The following is a 20,000-nucleotide window of genomic DNA, read 5'->3' on the forward strand; positions in this document are numbered from 1 at the left end:
CCTTCATAGTGGCTTACAGCCTTGCTGGGTCAGGTGTTTCGTCCCTCATAGAGGCTTACAGCCTTTCTGGGTCAGGTGTTTCTTCCCTCATCGCGGGTTAGAGCCTTGCCGGGTCAAGTGTTTCGTCCGTCATAGAGGGTTAGAGCCTTGCCCGGTCAGGTGTTCGTGATACGTGTCCTCAAGAAATTTGACCTGGGGAAGCTATGAACATACACCTTACCTCATCTTATCAATAATTGAATCAGTGGGTGGTGTTGCTGCTGGTGTGATCACCTTGATGTACACGAGGCTGCTGTTACACTTCTTCAACTCTGATCATATTTGGGGGTTGAAAGTGTGCGCTTGTGTTTAATCGCATAGTTCAGTTTTCAGGTTTTTCGAGCTTCATGTTTTCAGGCTAGCCTCTGGTTTAGTTTTTTTTCTCTTCGCTGCATATATTTGGATTTATCATATTTTGTGTCTTGAACGTGTGAATTGTTTTCGCTTTTATTTCTATGCCACTGTGTAGTCTGTTCCACTTAGCTACTACCTTGACGTAGTTTCCATCTGTGGCCCATTGTTTAGGTTCCCATTGTTGATGTCGGACTTGTCGTTTCTTCTTAGTATGCTGTATGTTGCGATCATGTCTCCCCCGCTTCCTCCGATCCTACAGCGTTTGTGCAGTTTGTCTTTGTGTTGTTCTTTAGTTGCGGCGTTATGGTAAATATTTGTTCAAAAGGTTCTATGTCATCTTTGCGTCTTTGGGTAGGAGTGGGCTCCATGCTGGTGCTGCGTGTTCTAGAACTGCTCTAGCATGTGTAAATTTAGTGCGCAGACTATGCATGTTTCTTTAGTTCTTTTGAAAGCTTGGTTATTTTTTCTTCCTCACAATATTGCGTTAAGTTTTATGATGTTCTCAGCGTCAATTTCTTAACGTTTCCAGTGTCCACAAAAACTGTTCATTTTTGGTTATTTAGTTTAACTTACGTCATTTTAAGTTAGTACGTTCCTGGGGAAGCGCTAAGCCCGTGGGCTTAGGGTTTAGGGTTCAGTTCCCTGGATCAGGAGCCCCTCCCCCCCTCACCGTCAAGGAAGGGGTTCCTTGACTCTGGTAATGCGGTTATTGTTTATATAGATTTACAAACGAGTACTTAGTTAAAACACATTTTACCCTGGCTCAACTAACTAGATATCTCAACATACCAGCGAACGGGTGGGGGATTATACCCACGATAAGTTCCAGCCCCACCTGTTGTTCCGTTATTTCTTTCAATGTATGTTGCGAGAAACTCTTCCAAAGGCGAGTCAGTCGATGAAATATGATGAGCGGTGATGTCCTTCAGGATATACCCAGGGTAAGAGAGCTGATCGCTGCCCGTCTTTTGGTAATAAAGCTGAGTTTTGGGTGCCTTTCTGTCTCTCCTTGCCGGGGCTTCAGCAGGTAGCCACAGTGAAGTGTAATGACTGGGCTGACTTATCGGCAGATTGTAACCTGGCTACTAGTGGTGGTTAGCGTGGTAGTTAGCGCTCTTTGTCTTCTGACTGGTCGATATTTACTGGGCAGTTTGGTACTTGACGCCTCTCCAAGGTGGGTTGAGATGGAAGGGGAGAAGGTGCGGGAGAATGAAAGGGTAAGGAAGGGGAGAAGGTGTGGGAGAGGGAAGGGAATAGAAGTTTTTATTAATTTACCACAATTGGATACAGCAACAGTGTAGTACTACCTCATTCTGTGTGCTAGTTACACAGTGGGAAGCTGTATTCCCTTGTCAGGAGACGGTATGGGTTGGGTAAGGTAGATAAAGGAGACGGAATGGGATGGGTTAGGTGGGTAAAGTAGATGGTATGGGATGGGTAAATGTGGAAGATGAAAGGTGAAGTAAATGGAGGAAGAAAGTGGAAGGATTGAGGAGAAATATATATATTACATGGAAATTAAGAAAAGGATGGAGGAAAAGACGGAGGGAAATAAGAAGACATGGGGGAGGCAGTGATAGTGAGGCAGGAATGAAAAGAACGATGAGGAGGATAGGGAGCACCATACTCTTCTAGACACACCATCACCACTGCCCTGTCACCATCACACATACACCGTCACACACACACACACACACACCGTCACACACACACACACACCGTCACACACACACACACCGTCACACACACACACACACCGTCACACACACACACACACACCGTCACACACACACACACACACACACACCGTCACACACACACACACCGTCACACACACACACACCGTCACACACACACACACACACACACCCCGTCACACACACACCGTCACACACACACACCGTCACACACACACACCGTCACATACACACACACACCGTCTCACACACACACCGTCACACACACACACACCCCGTCACATACACACACCGTCACACATACACACCGTCACATACACACACCGTCACACACACACACACACACACACCGTCACATACACACACCGTCTCACACACACACACACACCGTCACATACACACACCGTCACACACACACACACACACACCGTCACATACACCGTCACACACACACCGTCACACACGCCACTACACTCACAGCCATATTCCCACTACCATAATAATAAAATTAATAAAAATAATAGCAAAAAATCACATAATTTATCAGAACAGTTATAACCGTGATGCTGGCGAAAGGTTCTTGATCCAGGGAATTAAAGCTACATACCGCTTCTTCGTCAGATCATATTTTATTGCCACCGATCCCCCTTGCGTAATGTGACTGCTTAGCCCATGCGGGTTTAGTGCTTGAAAATGAATGTGATGAATACAAGTAAATGCATTTCAAAGGAAGTAGATTATTATTATTATTATTATTATTATTATTATTATTATTATTATTATAAGTTTATGTTCGTAGATTTGTGGATTATAAACTGTTTTTTATTATAAATACTTCTAGAAACAGTCGTATACTTTTAAAGAATTAATTTTTCATTTACGTTAATATAAAACATAATTTTGTGCCAAAAGAACCTTAGAAAACTTTCCTAACCTTATTATAACAAGCGCAATTTAAAATAGCCTAATCCAAATAAATATATTTTACAATAATAATGAATAAAAATTAAATATATTTTTTGACGTTGGGTTCAGAATGATTTTTTGCGAAATTATAGCATACACAAATTTTCGCTTGCCTTACTCGACAGGAAGAGCGTTGCTATCTAACCCAGACTCGCAAGTTTTACCTATTCGGCACGAGAAATTCGTGAGCTGTCTCTCTGTGTGCATATTCAGTGAGTACTGTCTATCGGCGAATATACACTGAGATGCATCTATCTGGGTTTATGTACTGAAACCCCTCAAAAAAGTTTCCTTAACGCTGGTGAAGGGCTCTTGATCTAGGGAATTGGATCTTTTCTCCAGTTCCCATTATTATTATTATTATAATCAAAAAGAAGCGCTAAGCCACAAGGACTATACAGCTCTCCAGTTCCCAGAATTAAGCCTGAATACCTTCCACATCCCCCCTCCCCAGGTGCTGTATAATCCTACGGGTTTAGCGCTTCCCCTTGATTATAATAATATAATATGTACTGAAAGTTTACTTTTATCCCTAAAGTAAGGCTTAAAGAATTCTAGATTGGTGGTTTACATATGACATGCAGCCTTAAAGACCCTCGTGCAGCTGATCGACTTTAAACCTAGCCAAACAGCCAAGCTCTTGTCAGCTGAATAACAGGTAGTTTTGCGGACCCATTACGGTTGAGTATGTGTTTGGGTGGGTGCATCTCACACGGGAAGAGTCTTCAGATGGAACATGCTTGTACAGCTTATGGTACAAGCGTGTATCCAGCCACACTCGTGTAAACACGCCATTTACCGATCCTGCCGAAGTACTAAGTTTTTCTTACGACCGAAATGTCCGGGGTTAGATTTCCCGGCAAGGCCGAAACATGTGGCTTCAAACTTCTATCCGTTCCCTGAGGTATGTTTACAAGCGAATTGTGACGATTTGTTAAGATTATTTCACTGGACAAAACATATATACATATATCATTTTAAAACATTAAAAATCTTCCTCAGCTCATCGGAATCAGAAAGGGAACAGACGTGGTAACAGGTAGGTGTGGGTTGGCCTTGGCTCACCGAAAAGCCTCTTGTACGATTGCTTCGTGGTGCAAGGGTCTTTGATCGTACTGAGACAGTTATATCGGTAGCCCTCGTCTCAATTTTTATTGGGCTTGGAATCCTTCCCGTGAACAGCAACCCCCTTCCTCTCCCTGCTACTGTTGCCTAACACTAACACCGATAATGGTGTCAACCAGGATGGTTAGGTAGGTACCCTCAAACACACCAGTTGTCTGGCACTAGTCCAAAAATACTGTGATTCGATTGGGGCGGCTAATAGGATTACCGGGATTGCTGGATACTAGGGATCGGAGTGTATCTGTGCGTGCGTGTGTGCGCGCGCGTGTGTGTGTGTGTGTGTGTGTGTGTGTGTGTGTGTGTGTGTTTGTGTGTGTGTGTTTGTGTGTGTGTGTGTGTGTTTGTGTGTGTGTGTGTGTGTGTGTGTGTGTGTATAATATATATAATTATGCCGAATAGGTAAAATTGGTCAGTTAGCAAGAACTCATTTAAAATTAAGTCCTTTCTAAAATTTTCTCTTATACGTTTAAAGATGTTTTTTTTTCATTTATGTTAATGTAAAAATTAATAATTTTGTTCCAAAAGAGCCTTAGAAAACTTACCTAACCTTATAACAAGGACAATTTAATTTAGCCTAATCCAACTAAATATATTTTAGATAAGTTTACAATAATTTAATAAACACACTAAAATATATTTTTCGTTAGGTTTAGCATATTTTTTTTTGTGCAAAATTATTGCATACGCAGATTTTCGCTTGTCTTATTCGACAAGAAGATCGTTACTATTTAAGCCAAAATTGCAAGTTTTTTCTATTCAGCACGACACACACACACACACACACACACACACACACACACACACACACACACACACACACACACACACACACATACATACATACATTATATATATATATACATATTGCTGTAAATAAATAATTGTAAAGATAGTTTCCTTTATTTAAGAGTTTTTTCAGTCGGTTAATGAGTCAATTTTAACATATTCTCTACAAATTAAAATGAAACGTGGAACTATTAAGTAAAAGTTTAAAAAAGCTCAACATAATGTCATTTTAAACTTGTAATTTTAACAAGTGCCCAGCAAGTTCAGTTTTAATATACGATTCATTAAATTTGTAAAAGATTCATGATATAAAATTAATTTTGCGATGTTTATACAGCGTTGAAAGATCCATATTTAGCGCTTCCCACGAATATAATAATTATATTGATAATTATAATTATTATAAAAACATCGTTTACACATTCAGTTTAAATATTTAAACATAAGTTTCAACTTTAAGATCAATTTCCTTTATATAGACATAAATTTAAGTCTCGATGTTTACCTTTCAAAAGGTAAGAAAATTAAAGTTGAAACTCCAAAAAATACCCAGCTTAACAAAAAAAAATTCTCGAGGTAACGAGTTTAAACGTAGACTTTAAAATAATTCTTTTAAAAATTAAATTTTTTGAGATACTGAACTTAAAATTGAACTTTAATTATATTTGCCACTTTTGAAGGGGCGGCGTAATTTTTTTATTATTATCTAAGTGAAGGCAAGTGTTTCATATTAACATTACAGGATGTTAAAACTTGTAAGTCTGAAGATAATCATATTTAACATAGTTGATTTTTTTGTTTACTGTTATTTAACTCGAATTTTATTTTATATTAAACCATCCCTTATTAAACCTAAATAATAATAAAAATATGCCAACATCGGTAATGATAAAAATAATTGCACCAGAAAAAATGACAAAAATGAAAAATATTGTACGAAGTATTATGAAACTTACAAGGAATAAGTAATAATAATTTAAATTATGACACTGGAAGTTGTAATAATAATAAAAATTAGTGGTGATGATTATAATATTAATGACTACTAGAGTTATTATTATTATTATTATTATTATTATTATTATTATTATTTCAATACTTAGTTAAGCTGTATATCAAGAGTTTTATTACGTTAAGCAAACTTCTAGTTTGATAAACATCTCTCAGAATGGAATAGTTAGCCAGAATAAGTATAAAGTAGAAACTTCCCATCCCTGGGCAGTAGTTAATCCAGGCTAAGGATAACTTGGATACCCCGGGCACTTACCCATGCTTTATAACCCATACCCTGGGCACTGTTACCCATGCTTCATAACCCATACCCTGGGCAGTTACCCATGCTTTATAACCCATACCCTGGGCACTTACCCATGCTTTATAACCCATACCCTGGGCACTGTTACCCATGCTTCATAACCCATACCCTGGGCACTGTTACCCATGCTTCATAACCCATACCCTGGGCAGTTACCCATGCTTTATAACCCATACCCTGGGCACTTACCCATGCTTTATAACCCATACCCTAGGCACTGTTACCCATGCTTCATAACCCATACCCTGGGCAGTTACCCATGCTTCATAACCCATACCCTGGGCACTTACCCATGCTTTATAACCCATACCCTGGGCACTGTTACCCATGCTTCATAACCCATACCCTGGGCAGTTACCCATGCTTCATAACCCATACCCTGGGCACTTACCCATGCTTTATAACCCATACCCTGGGCACTTACCCATGCTTTATAACCCATACCCTGGGCAGTTACCCATGCTTCATAACCCATACCCCGGGCACTTACCCATGCTTTATAACCCATACCCTGGGCAGTTACCCATGCTTCATAACCCATACCCTGGGCACTTACCCATGCTTTATAACCCATACCCCGGGCACTTACCCATGCTTTATAACCCATACCCTGGGCACTTACCCATGCTTTATAACCCATACCCTGGGCAGTTACCCATGCTTCATAACCCATACCCCGGGCACTTACCCATGCTTTATAACCCATACCCTGGGCACTATTACCCAAGCTTCATAACCCATACCCTGGGCACTGTTACCCATGCTTCATAACCCATACCCTGGGCACTATTACCCATGCTTCATAACCCATACCCTGGGCACTGTTACCCATGCTTCATAACCCATACCCCTGGCACTGTTACCCATACTTCATAACCCATACCCCGGGCACTGTTACCCATGCTTCATAACCCATACCCCGGGCACTGTTACCCATGCTTCATAACCCATACCCTCGGCACTGTTACCCATTTTTCATAGCCCATACCCCGGGTACTGTTACCCATGCTTCATAACCCATACCCCGGGCACTGTTACCCATGCTTCATAACCCATACCCCTGGCACTGTTACCCATACTTCATAACCCATACCCCGGGCACTGTTACCCATGCTTCATAACCCATACCCCTGGCACTGTTACCCATACTTCATAACCCATACCCCGGGCACTGTTACCCATGCTTCATAACCCATAAACCAGAGATCTCGATACCCCCGGGTGATCAACACATCTGCAGTGTTTTCCAGCTGGTTCAATTTATTTCCCTTTCCCCCCCCCCCCCCCCGAGAAGAAAGGTGAAGGCACTGTTGTAGTCAGACTAAGTTCTATTACGTCGTCTTAATGTATCTCTGTACCTGTGCTGCTTTGCGCTCAAATTTTGAAAATGAACATTATTAGCTGAATTGTTTGCGACTTCGTTATATTTAGTTCGAGAAAATTATAATATCTGTCTGATTTTACACACACACACACACACACACACACACACACACACACACACACACACACACACACACACACACACACACACACACACACACATATACATACATAGACTATATTGTACTATTTTATTACGTATTTTTACTGAGTGAAACAATGACGATGTTTAACCTCTTCGGGTTTAGTGCTTCCCCATGGGGATGGAGGGAGCGCCTTGCTTTGTGTAATGTGATAATTTTCACCGATCAAGCCGTAGTAATAAATAGTCTTGCTTTATGTACACGAGTGCTTTATTACGTGTCGGCTTTACTGCTTGCCTGTCACACTTCTTAGTGATTATATTAAAGCAGTTACTTTACCAGTTTATAATGATCAACACCAATTGAAATACCGTGTTCTAACCGTCCTCTCCTTCCCGTTGTTGTTGGCAGTGCTGTGAGACACTCCTGCATCACTCCTGTTATCCTACTCTAATTCCGTTATCCTTGCTCTTCCGGCCAGAGTATTTTGCCAGGCTATGTCCTCCTTTACCCTACGAAGCTGAAGTCTTTGACCTTGTAGAAGCTACTAGTTTAATATTCAGTGCTACCCAATAGGTAATTAGGTTTAAAATAAATTTTATTGGAATAAAATAATTCATTCTCTCTCTCTCTCTCTCTCTCTCTCTCTCTCTCTCTCTCTCTTTCCCCCAGTACATAACCTACATAATCATACATGCATAAATTGGTATAACCAGTTCAGTTGTATGGTTTACAGTGACATTTCCCAACAGGTTCTCCTGTATGACGTGTGTTTACGACACTTCAGCAGTAAACATCACAACACTAATACAACCAATACATCACAACATTACTAGAAGGACATCACAACATGAACACAACAAGAACTTCACAACATCAATACAACCAGACTATCACAACATAAGCACAGCCAGAACATCAAAACATCGCAACGAGATCACTTCAGCACAACCAGATCATCATATTAACACAACCGGATCATCACATCATCACAACCAGATCAGATCAGTACAACCAGATCATCACATCAGTACAACCAGATCGTCACATCAGCGCAACCATATCACCACATCAACACAACCAGATCACATCATTACAAACAGATAATCACAGCAGAACCAGATCATCACATCAACACAACCAAACTCTGACCATAAATTGGTTGGAATAGCGGTAGCAACGTTTCGCGGTGCACAGAACGGTCTATAAATGTCTCGAGCGAAACGCAAATATCGCAGGAAGAATAGGCATGTTGTTGAAAGAGCTTCTAATTGGGTCACCGTTTCGCTTTGTGTAGAGCTTTCTTATAATTGTGCACTGGGCGAAACGTTGTCCCAATGAAATCCATCTAGATGCTATTTTTTAAAGTTTTTTTGTATAAAACACACACACACACACACACACACACACACACACACACACACACACACACACGATTGGAAGCTGAAGACTCAGACGAGCCACAGGGATGTTAGGAAGTATTTCTTCGGTCATAGAGTCGTCAGGAAGTGGAATAGCCTAGCAACTGATGAAGTGGAGGCAGGAACCATTCATAATTTAAGACGAGGTATGACAAAGCTCAGGGAGCAGAGAGAGAAAAGGACCTTGTGGCGAGGTGAGTACACACACACACACACACACACACACACACACACACACCAAATGGTAACTAACACACTCGTATTTGCTCAGAATGGGTGCTTTGATGCGGGTGAAGGGCTCTTGTTCCAAGAAATTGGAGCTACCTCACACCTTGGATCAAGCCTTATTACCTGCCTTCTCCCCTCAGGTTCTATGTGATAACATATACATCAATCACCCATTTGTTGCACCTGTCTGACACTTTCTATTACCGACTACAGGATGGATACGGGGCACACAATAAACTAGCCTCTACCATCAACAGAATGTACACGGGGTGCACAATAAAATAGCCTCTACCATCGACAGAATGTACACGGGGTGCACAATAAACTAGCCTCTACCATCTACAGAATGTACACGGGGTGCACAATAAACTAGCCTCTACCATCAACAGAATGTACACGGGGTGCACAATAAAATAGCCTCTACCATCGACAGAATGTACACGGGGTGCACAATAAACTAGCCTCTACCATCTACAGAATGTACACGGGGTGCACAATAAACCAACCACTACCATCCACAGGATGTACACGGGGTGCACAATAAACTAGCCTCTACCATCCACAGAATGTACACGGGGTGCACAATAAACTAGCCTCTACCATCCACAGAATGTACACGGGGTGCACAATAAACTAGCCTCTACCATCCACAGAATGTACGCGGGGTACACAATAAACTAGCCTCTACCATCCACAGAATGTACACGGGGTGCACAATAAACTAGCCTCTACCATCCACAGAATGTACACGGGGTGCACAATAAACTAGCCTCTACCATCCACAGGATGTATGTACACCTCTACCATCCACAGGGGGGGTGCACAATAAACTAGCCTCTAGGATGTACACGGGGTGCACTACCATCCACAGGCTGTACACGGGGTGGGGCACTGCAATCCACAGGCTGTACACGGGGTGCACAATAAAGCACAATAAACAGGATGTACACGGGGTGCAGCAGGCACTACCATCCACAGGCTCCACAGCAGGCACTGTGTACACGGGGTGCACAATAAAGCAGGCACTACCATCCACAGGATGTACACGGGGTGCACAATAAAGCAGGCACTGCAATCCACAGGATGTACACGGGGTGCACAATAAAGCAGGCACTACAATCCACAGGCTGTACACGGGGTGCACAATAAACTAGCTTCTTCGATGGCAAATTATTATTATAATCAAAAAGAAGCACTAAACCACAAGGGCGTTCGATGGCAATAATCTTAGCTTCTTCACTCTCGCTGATCCAGTGCTTCCTCGTAGTGAGCATATTATATACAACGAATTAATTAAGAGTCTGATTAATCCCCCGTTGCCAGACGGTACCCTCCCATATATGTAATTTAGTTACTAACTGTTAACTATGTGTAATTACAAGAATCATTGTTCAAATCCCAGTTTCGTGTTCAGTTTATTCACTGATTGTCATTCGTTACGACTTGAGTTTGTAAACTTTGTGTATGTTTACTATAGTTTAGGTTCTGTGAAATAATGCCAAGTTAAATTTATATTTGTAAATATTTAATTCTCTGCTTTGCTTAAAACGTTCAGGAATTGACGCAAATACGTTAGGAAACGTACGGTTGTGAAGACGTGTTTCCTGCACACAGATGAGGCGGACATGTGACTGAGTTTAGCTGCTGTTGATGCAGTGACAACTGATACTCGTGTCAGTAAACAATTTAATTATTTTCAACAAGTGTTGACCTGTGTACGTTATCCCGACGGTGCAGGCTCGATCCTACGTCTAGTAAAAACGAGTCCGACACACTGCGTAATTTTACACTCCAACTTCAGACTAGGCTAGCACAATTAGAAGTACTGCATATGTCTCGCTTAGTTAACGAAGGATCAATCCTGTCACTCGTTGCGCTGAATGACCCACACGGCTTTAGCGCTTTACGTAAGTAAATAACCAAGTTGAGATAGCGAGCAAGAGGCCTCACACAGCGCAACGTTACTCACCTCCCGAACTTTACCAGTCCATAAAACTGTAAACTGAGATAATAATAATAATAACAAGAGTTACCACCACCACGTTCTTCGACATCTTCCTTCAGCCTCAGTCAGTAAATAAAAATGTTCCCTTGGGTAATCCCCGCTGCAGCAAGATAATTAAAATGATCCATCAGAGGATCTTCCTCGCAGCAGCCCCGCCGCGGCCGCCGGAGTAGCGCCCGACAAAACTATGCCAGTGAAAATTACACGAATTCGCGACTGGTGCGTATCATCTGGTAATGAAAATTAGCGGAGTGGGCAGCCACATACAAGATTAATGTGAGGGCCGACGCTGTGGCCGCCCAGCACCACGGCTGGAAGGTCGTGTCTTCTCCAAGCCTAGTGTGGTCTTGGGAGGTCCCTCTTGCTCTCTCCTCTCTCAGGCTTTCCTCCTGAGAAAATGTTTAATTGGGAGGTTCTCTGTTTTCAACTCTTCTGAATTTCCTTGTGAGAAAACGTATTCATTGTGAGGTAACCTCTTGATCCTCCACTCTCTCAGTATATACTTGTGAAAATCTTTCCCAGGATGTTTCCGCCATGAGCTGTCGACAGGATTCTTGTACTTATCCTTATTACTCATGGTAACTATCCTCTCATGCGTATATTTAGTGGATCTCTTAGTTTTCTTAAGGCTTTGTCTGCAGCTAACTGTAATTTTTTTTATATAATACTGTTAACATTTATTTTTTTTATATAATTTTAACTTCAGTGTGTGTGTGTGTGTGTTCTCTGATTTAATTATATTTATCGTGTTGTATCTGAGGAGTTTGAGCTCTAGCTCCTGGATCGTACGTTTGCACTGTGATTAACGTGTGTTTCTCACTCCCTGCCCTCTTCTCTCTATTATGTACTTCAAAGTCCATGTTCTGAGTGTTCCTTCACTACTTCCCTTCCTTATGCATTTCATTTGTTCACCTTTTCGTGTTGAAAGAATTCTTTTATTCTGGGTTATTTAAACTTTTAGTCTTTGTCTTTCGCTGTGCTTACTGCCATCTCAGTTTATTTGTCTTCATCACCCGTGTCTTTGTCCGTGGCACACCTACATTTTTGGGGCCCTGAAGCTTAAACTGTTATGGGGCCCCTTTGCAACTCCTCATACAATAGATCCAAAAATTTTATTCAGTGTGGACTAAGTGGCTGGGGCCCCTCCGAGATTAGGGGCCCTGAAGCTTCATTAGTTTCATAGTAGATTCGTCCCTGATCTCCGTACATTTTATATGTTGTGATCATGTCTCCTCTGTCTCTTCAGTCTCCTAGCGATGCAAAATATATAATATCTCTCTTAACTTGTCTTGGTATTTTAGCTCGTTGTTTGTCCTTGGTGAACAAGACAGTGTTCAACATTAGCATTTCTGAAACCAGTCGTCCATTATTAATTCTCTGAAACTTTTCTTTGTGTTGATGAAGTGAGGGCTCTATGCTGGTGCCGCGTACTCCAGTATTGGTTGTATGCCTTCCGTGTACAGTGATCTGAATGCTTGCATGTTTACAGATTCCCGAGGACTGTTCTTGTATCTTACAGCTTTGCAAGTGCTGTCCATGTTATCCGATTTATTTGTTTCTCAAGGGGAATATCATAACAAATCTTTCTCTCTCTCTCTCTCTCTCTCTCTCTCTCTCTCTCTCTCTCTCTCTCTCTCTCTCTCTCTCTCTCTCTCTCTCTCTCTCTCTCTCTCCGTCGCATCCTCATAACCAAGTATTTGCTGCAGTTGAATATTCTTCCCGTAGCAACTTTATTTCGCTTACTATTTCTGTAACGGTAACAAACTGATGCTCGGAAATTCGCTCGTAAATTGGTGAAGTAAAATGGAGATAAGTTGTAAATGAAGCTAATTTGTAAATGGAGGTAAGCTGTAAATAGAGAGATAGTGTCCTCTTCTGGCTTAAGCTCACCTCTGCACTAATCTGCGAAAAATATTTTTTGAGGCGCTAAAGTTCTTTGGAGATGAAGCTTCCACGTTTACCCCCGTTGTTCCAACATTTTTTATGTCGTTCTCTCCACATCCATCCTGTCAGTGCCACTTAGGTATTGTGTATGTTGTGATCAGGTGTTCACCGATCCTTCAGTCCTCCAGAGAAGTAAGTTGCTGCTCCTGTAGTCTTTCCTCGGCTCTAGAAGCTAGTTTTGTTGCAAACCTTTGGGAATACTAGATCGTATGTACATGTTTATTCACGTGGGAATACCTAGAGGGATTCCTCTCTGTTAGGGAGAAGAGGGGATACCGGTGAGGTATTCCCACTAGACCAAACATGCATTGACAGAACTATTTTTTTTATCCGAAGGAAATGCACTGTGAGGGATACCTTGAGGAATCTTTGACCAGTATCCCCTTATGGTATTCCTCACGCGGGTATCCTCGTGCATTTTTCCTCCAGAAATGTGTCCCTCAATGAGGGGCTCTTGATCCAGGGCATTAATCATGTCCTTCTCTTCCTTGGATCGATTCTGAGTGCCTGTCGTTCCTATCCCCCTTCCCCCCACCCTCATGGAGCTCTGTGGTTCCTACGGATTTAGCGTTTCCCCCATGATAAAAATTTAATAATTATAAGATAATAAAATATAATGTAATGAGTTTTTAGACATTTTCCTTTATTAATAAAAATTAAGTTCTGCTACCATATTTTATAATAAATTTGTTATTACTGTAAATATTTTTATTATGACTATTATTGGTAGTATTATTATCTTTTTTATATTATATAATTATTATTATTATTATTATTATTTTACTGTTATCAATCATTATTACTGTAATATTATCAATACTGCGAGGAATATTAATTGAATTTTATTAACTGTCCTTGCTAATATTATTGCTGCTAATATTATTAGTGCTGAGATTAAAATAATTTCTTATATATATATATATATATATATATATATATATATATATATATATATATATATATATATATATATATATAATAAATTTTGACATAACTGGCTGCAATAAAATATTTATGTCTTATTACTGTTGCTTTATTTTTCGGTAAACTGCATTACATTATGAAGACGATAAAATATATAGTAACGAAACAGAAAGGTAGATAGTACACAGAGAGGTGGAGATAGTAAACAGCGGTGTGGAGATGGTAGACAGAGGTGTGGAGATGGTAGACAGGGAGGTGGAGATAGACAGAGGTTTGGAGATGGTAGATAGGGAGGTGGAGTTGGTAGACAGAGATGGGGAGATGGTAGACTGACGGAGGGGGATGACAAAACGGCTGCGGGAATCCACTTGACAGCATCCCTCCGCAGAACTGCCTCGGCATACACCACAGCAGCCTACAGTGTGATCCCAACGGGATGGACTCAGGATTAGGATTAAGTCTGTGGGCCATACACGCCCTCACCCACACGCCTACGCCCCACGCCCACACCCACAAACCCACGCTTACACCCACATTCTCCACACACATAGTCGGAGACTGGAACCGAAGGATAATGTTAGAGGCACACGTTGAGGAATAATCTTTTGATGGGACGACGTTTCGCTCTGTTCACACTTCATGAGAGAGCGAAATGTTGTTTCAGTAACAGCTTGCTGTGGAAATCATCGTAGTTGTGACACACATCACTATTTTATCACAAACATCACTATATCATCACAAAGATCTTGACTATAACTAGCATAATTAACACAATCATCAATGTTACAAACATGATTATCATTAGGCTGCATAGTTCTTCTCCTGGATAAAATTTTTTATCCAAACGCCACTAATACTTCAGTCCAAAATCAATTGTCTCTTTTGGACCACTAACCTAAAAAATACAAATTTTATATATATATATATATATATATATATATATATATATATATATATATATATATATATATATATATATAATGTATATATATATATATATATATATATATATATATATATATATATATATATATATATATATATATATATATATATATATATATATATGTATATATATATATATAATGTATATATATATATATATATATATATATATATATATATATATATATATATATATATATATATTATTGTGTATGTGTGTATATAAAATATTATGAATGTGTGTAATTATGCAGACGTAATCTTTTCGTGTCAAGGATGTGACAGTCATGTCTAGATAATTGTTTATGTTCTTCGTATCACTACTTTATACCCACAGGTCCTCCTCTGAAGATGTGTGTGCGATCACACGAAAGCTCTTTTTTTCCATTCGCTAGCAAATGCAACTGCTGGTCCAGTCTTGACGAACGGCTGTATCTTCCTGCCCAAAACGTCTAATTCCAATGAGTCATATGCATGTCTAAACACACAAGAATGACTGCTAAGAAAACACACAAGAATGACTCCTAAGAAAGTCTTTTTCCCAGAAAGTACAGGGAAGACCAATATATTTTTCCTCCTGAGGATATGTGGTTGTGGGTAATTCACTGGCAGTTAGTACACAACTGTTCTAGCAAACACAGTAACCAGCGCACGTTCGACCATAACGGAAGAAAAGGTTGGATTAGGTTAGACTCTTTCAGTGATCCCCTTTTCTGAATTATTATTATTATTATTATTAGCGAAACTGCCGATGTGCTTCTTCAGTAATTTAAATTGTTCTATATCTTACAAAGGATCTGATGCTTATCTGTCAACGAACTTACATCTGTATTTTTCTCAAAGGACATGAAGCTACATATCTCCTAAGGGATTCAGAGCTATACATCTCTTGGAGGACCTGTTATTCTGTATCTTACCAAACATTATACACATTTATATCTTGCGCCCTATGTACTTATCCCTTTGTTCATGTGGCGTAATTTTGATAATCTGTACGTTCTCTCGTAGAAGAATGACGAATGAAGCGCAAGAATAAAGCTTTCATTTATATGCATTGATCTAGATGGTGGTGGTGGTATTTTTGTTCGTCAGAGACATGAGGGATATTTTGTTTACTTGACCCGTGAAATAGAATTATTGCATCATAAACTGGGATGTCCTGGCTTCTTTGCTCCACTTTAATTGCATAGGTACACTCCCTCCCCCTGTCCTGGAAAGATTTGTTAATCTCTTCTTCACTGCTAACAACTAACTAGCATCAAAAATATATAATTACAGAATTAAAATAACCATCTTTATTCGAGAAGCAAAAAATTATTGAAACCCGAGAAAAGTAATCGGAAAAATAGAGAAAAAGATATTAGCATTTTATATTCAGACCATAGAGTTCTCTTATGAAGCAGTGGCAGTACCACTGGAGGGGAGCTAAGGGGGTAAAAGCCCCCCCACCCAGGCACATTTTATATTTTTATTAATGGCTAATTATCACTGCATTATATTGACTAGTGACCACAAAAACATGATTGATTAATATATTTAACACGCTTAGTGACAGTCGTGTGTTTTTTAATGACGATGTCTTTGATTTTCAGCATCTCATTGTTTTTAAACTTCCTAGAATGAAATCCTGGCTTAAGAGCCTCTCTTTCCTCCAGAATAAAATCCTGGTTTAAGAGCCTCTCTTTCCTCCAGAATAAAATCCTGGCTTAAGAGCGTCTCTTCCTTCCAGAATAAAATCCTGGCTTAATGACATCCTGGCTGCCTTACTGATGTCAATGTCAGTACAGATTCTTAAATATTTATATCATTATCTTTCTCCCAGCAGATTCATCGTTGAGTGGATAGTGAGACTCACTCACGAATACAGTGACACCACAGGTTCTCACACCTGATTACTCAGGGGGACTGCAAGAAGCTCTTCTTATTTAGACTCAGGTGAGTACTGTAATCATAGTGTAGTCATTGGCTGTGATACCTTGAGGTGTGTGTGTGTGTGTGTGTGTGTGTGTGTGTGTGTGTGTGTGTGTGTGTGTGTGTGTGTGTGTGTGTGTGTGTGTATGTGTGTGTGTAATATTTCAAGAGCAACATTTTCTAATCTGGATTCTGTAGATTATATATAATGGGGAGTTAAAGAGCCCGGAGTTGTATATATATTTTTTTGTTTTTATGCTAGATAAAAAAAATATTTTTATAGGATCAATACAAGATGAAACAAAAAAATATGTTGAAACGGGACTCAAGATGAACTAAATCGAGGCGAAACTTATCACGTTTGTCGGTTTTGTAACTTCGGCTTTGTAACTTCGGCTTTGTAACTTCGGCTTTGTAACTTCGGCTTTGTAACTTCGGTTTTGTAACATCGGCTTTATAACTTCGGCTTTGTAACTTCGGCTTTGCAACTTCAGTTTTGTAACTTAGACTTTAGGATCACCAGCGCCTTGACGAAACTTGCCTTGAGGGTGAGGCTTAGATCTCGATGCCGTTGGTGTCTTAACGAGATTGTCAGCGTTCGCTTCGCGGCTCGTTAGCCCTTCCGCAGGAATCATCGGGGATGTGGGTGTAACGATCAGCGCTCTGCCATCCTCGATCGTCGGGATTACTGGCTGAAAAAAATCGAGATAACTGCGCTGGCGCTTCGCCGAAATTATCCGGATTTTGGGAGATTTATTGAGGATTTGTCGGATTATGTTTTATACAGAGTTGAATTTGCATGCCAAGAGCTATTATCTACCTCAATATATTTCAGAACCCAGACCTATCTAAGGTATACTACAATACCTCAGGTAGGCACCCACCACAGTCGACTGATTCACTGACACCAATTTATTCCTAGGTGAACGGGGGGGTATTTGTAAGTACTGGTGTGTATATTCCCGCCTGAGAACTGAAGCCAGGTTCCTCCGGTTGTGAGCTGGGGCGGATTATCACGGATTAAGAAGGATTTTAGGGGCTTTGATTGCAATCATGGGAGCATTTGTGAAGCTCTCGCAGCATGGATAAAATCAGCTTGGAATTGTCGATGTTATTATAGCATTGACGATATCATTATAGCCTTGACGATATACTTAAATCATTGACGATATTTAAATTATTGACGCTCTTGTTAGATCTTTAGCGATATCGTTACAAGTTTGGTGATATTGTTGATGCCTTAATGATAGCATCGGAGACTTTGCGATATCATTAAAGCGTTCACAATATCCTCGGAGTGTTGATGTTTTCGCAGTATCCTCGGATTTCTGGTGATACCGCCTAAGATACAACGATATCACTGAGACCATAATGACATTACCCAGACTAGCGATGTCGCAGCAACTGCTTCGACAGGTACTGCCGAAGGACTTCGACTGGTACTGAAGTACTTCAACTGTTTTTTTCCCGAAGGAGACGAATGTTTGGCATATGCCTGGGGTGAGTTGGAGGGATCGTCGGCACTTGAGGGAGATCGTAGGTTATTACTGTTAATAGAACGATTGTTGAGCAATTACAGCCTTAAGTGCGGCTTTGTGTACCCTCTATTGCCGGAGAGAGAGAGGGGAAGAGAGAGATGAGGGGAGGGAGAGGGAAAAGGGAGGCTGTGGAGCGATAAACGAGACAGTAAGTATGTGGAACGAGATGTACGTAAGTACAGATCAATGTACTCACATCTGTGTGCCCACGACTGGGTACCAACTTCGGTATATCCACATTCACTTACCTGTATTCACGTACCCTAAACCAGTCTCATCCACATACACTCATCAACGTACCCACACCTAAGTACCCACATTCATGTACTAGCGTCTAGCTGCTGATATCTATGTACAAGTTTGGTGTACTCTCCCCACGAACACGAAGAGTTCCCCAACCTCATAACTATACATAACAAAGGAAGGGTAGTGCACATGGGTGCGTATACGCATGTATACGCATGAATACATCACTGGCTTATCCGTCCGATATACTGGTTGGAAATTATTGTTTTTTTCTCTCCTTTATACTTCACCCAATATGACATATATGTCGACGGAAACGATATATTTCAACCTATACGATATATTTCAACCAAAGCGACATACTTTCACTCGGGAAGGACATACGGGGGTATAGCCAGCAGGTTTTATATTCTGTTTGATGATCTAAAAATAATACTTATGTTGCTACAGAATCTGATCCTTCTAGTTGGATCAAAGTTCTTGATTCAAGAAACCGGAGCTTATACCCTTCGTTGGGTATAAGCGTGAATGCCTACCAGTTTCTATCTCCCCTTCCCTCCCAAGCATTGTATAACTTCTCCGAGGGTTTAGCACTCTAACCTCAATACAGTTGAGATCTGTTTTGTGGCTAAATGAGGTCCACTGTGTGGGCGAAACGTTGCCAGTAAAGGATCCGATTCTACTTTTTATTCAAGAATACAACAAAAGTATAGAAATTAGTCTGTTTTGAAACAAGTTATGAAGTATGTTTTCCTATGCTGTTATGCAGAACAGTCTTCTGCATGTTGTAACGAAAGAACACTTAGGTTATTGAGTGTTGAATAACAAGAACGTATAACACCACTTACAATGAAAGATTTTTTACGATAGATAACCATTTAGCTCTGGTGCAAACACAGTGACAATGGCTAGAGCATTGGTGCGTATATATGCACATAGTAACACCTAGGTGTTACTAAATACACAGGTATTTAGAAATACCCATGTATCATTAAACACAGGTGTTTAGAAACGCTTATGTATCATTAAACACACAGGTGTTTAGACTTGTATTGTTCTGCAGAGATCAACAGTATTTTTGTTAGTAAGG

The 20,000-nt window shown here is 40.4% G+C and overlaps 1 protein-coding gene and 1 long non-coding RNA gene across 4 annotated transcripts in view; one reads left to right on the top strand and one right to left on the bottom strand.

Annotated features, from left to right (window-relative positions):
* LOC138854373 (uncharacterized) overlaps positions 1-20,000 on the top strand; it is a 423,554-nt gene that overhangs the window by 390,484 nt on the left and 13,070 nt on the right. Inside the window, exon 3 of the long non-coding RNA XR_011393561.1 lies at positions 17,041-17,150. This is a non-coding gene — a long non-coding RNA (uncharacterized lncRNA). The remainder of the gene's footprint in view (positions 1-17,040; positions 17,151-20,000) is intronic.
* The window catches only part of LOC128700678 (homeotic protein distal-less), a 293,342-nt gene that overhangs the window by 272,010 nt on the left and 1,332 nt on the right, over positions 1-20,000 (bottom strand). The window lies entirely within an intron of this gene.

Source organism: Cherax quadricarinatus, chromosome 56 (genome assembly GCF_038502225.1).
Source record: "Cherax quadricarinatus isolate ZL_2023a chromosome 56, ASM3850222v1, whole genome shotgun sequence".
NCBI classification, from domain to species: domain Eukaryota; kingdom Metazoa; phylum Arthropoda; class Malacostraca; order Decapoda; family Parastacidae; genus Cherax; species Cherax quadricarinatus.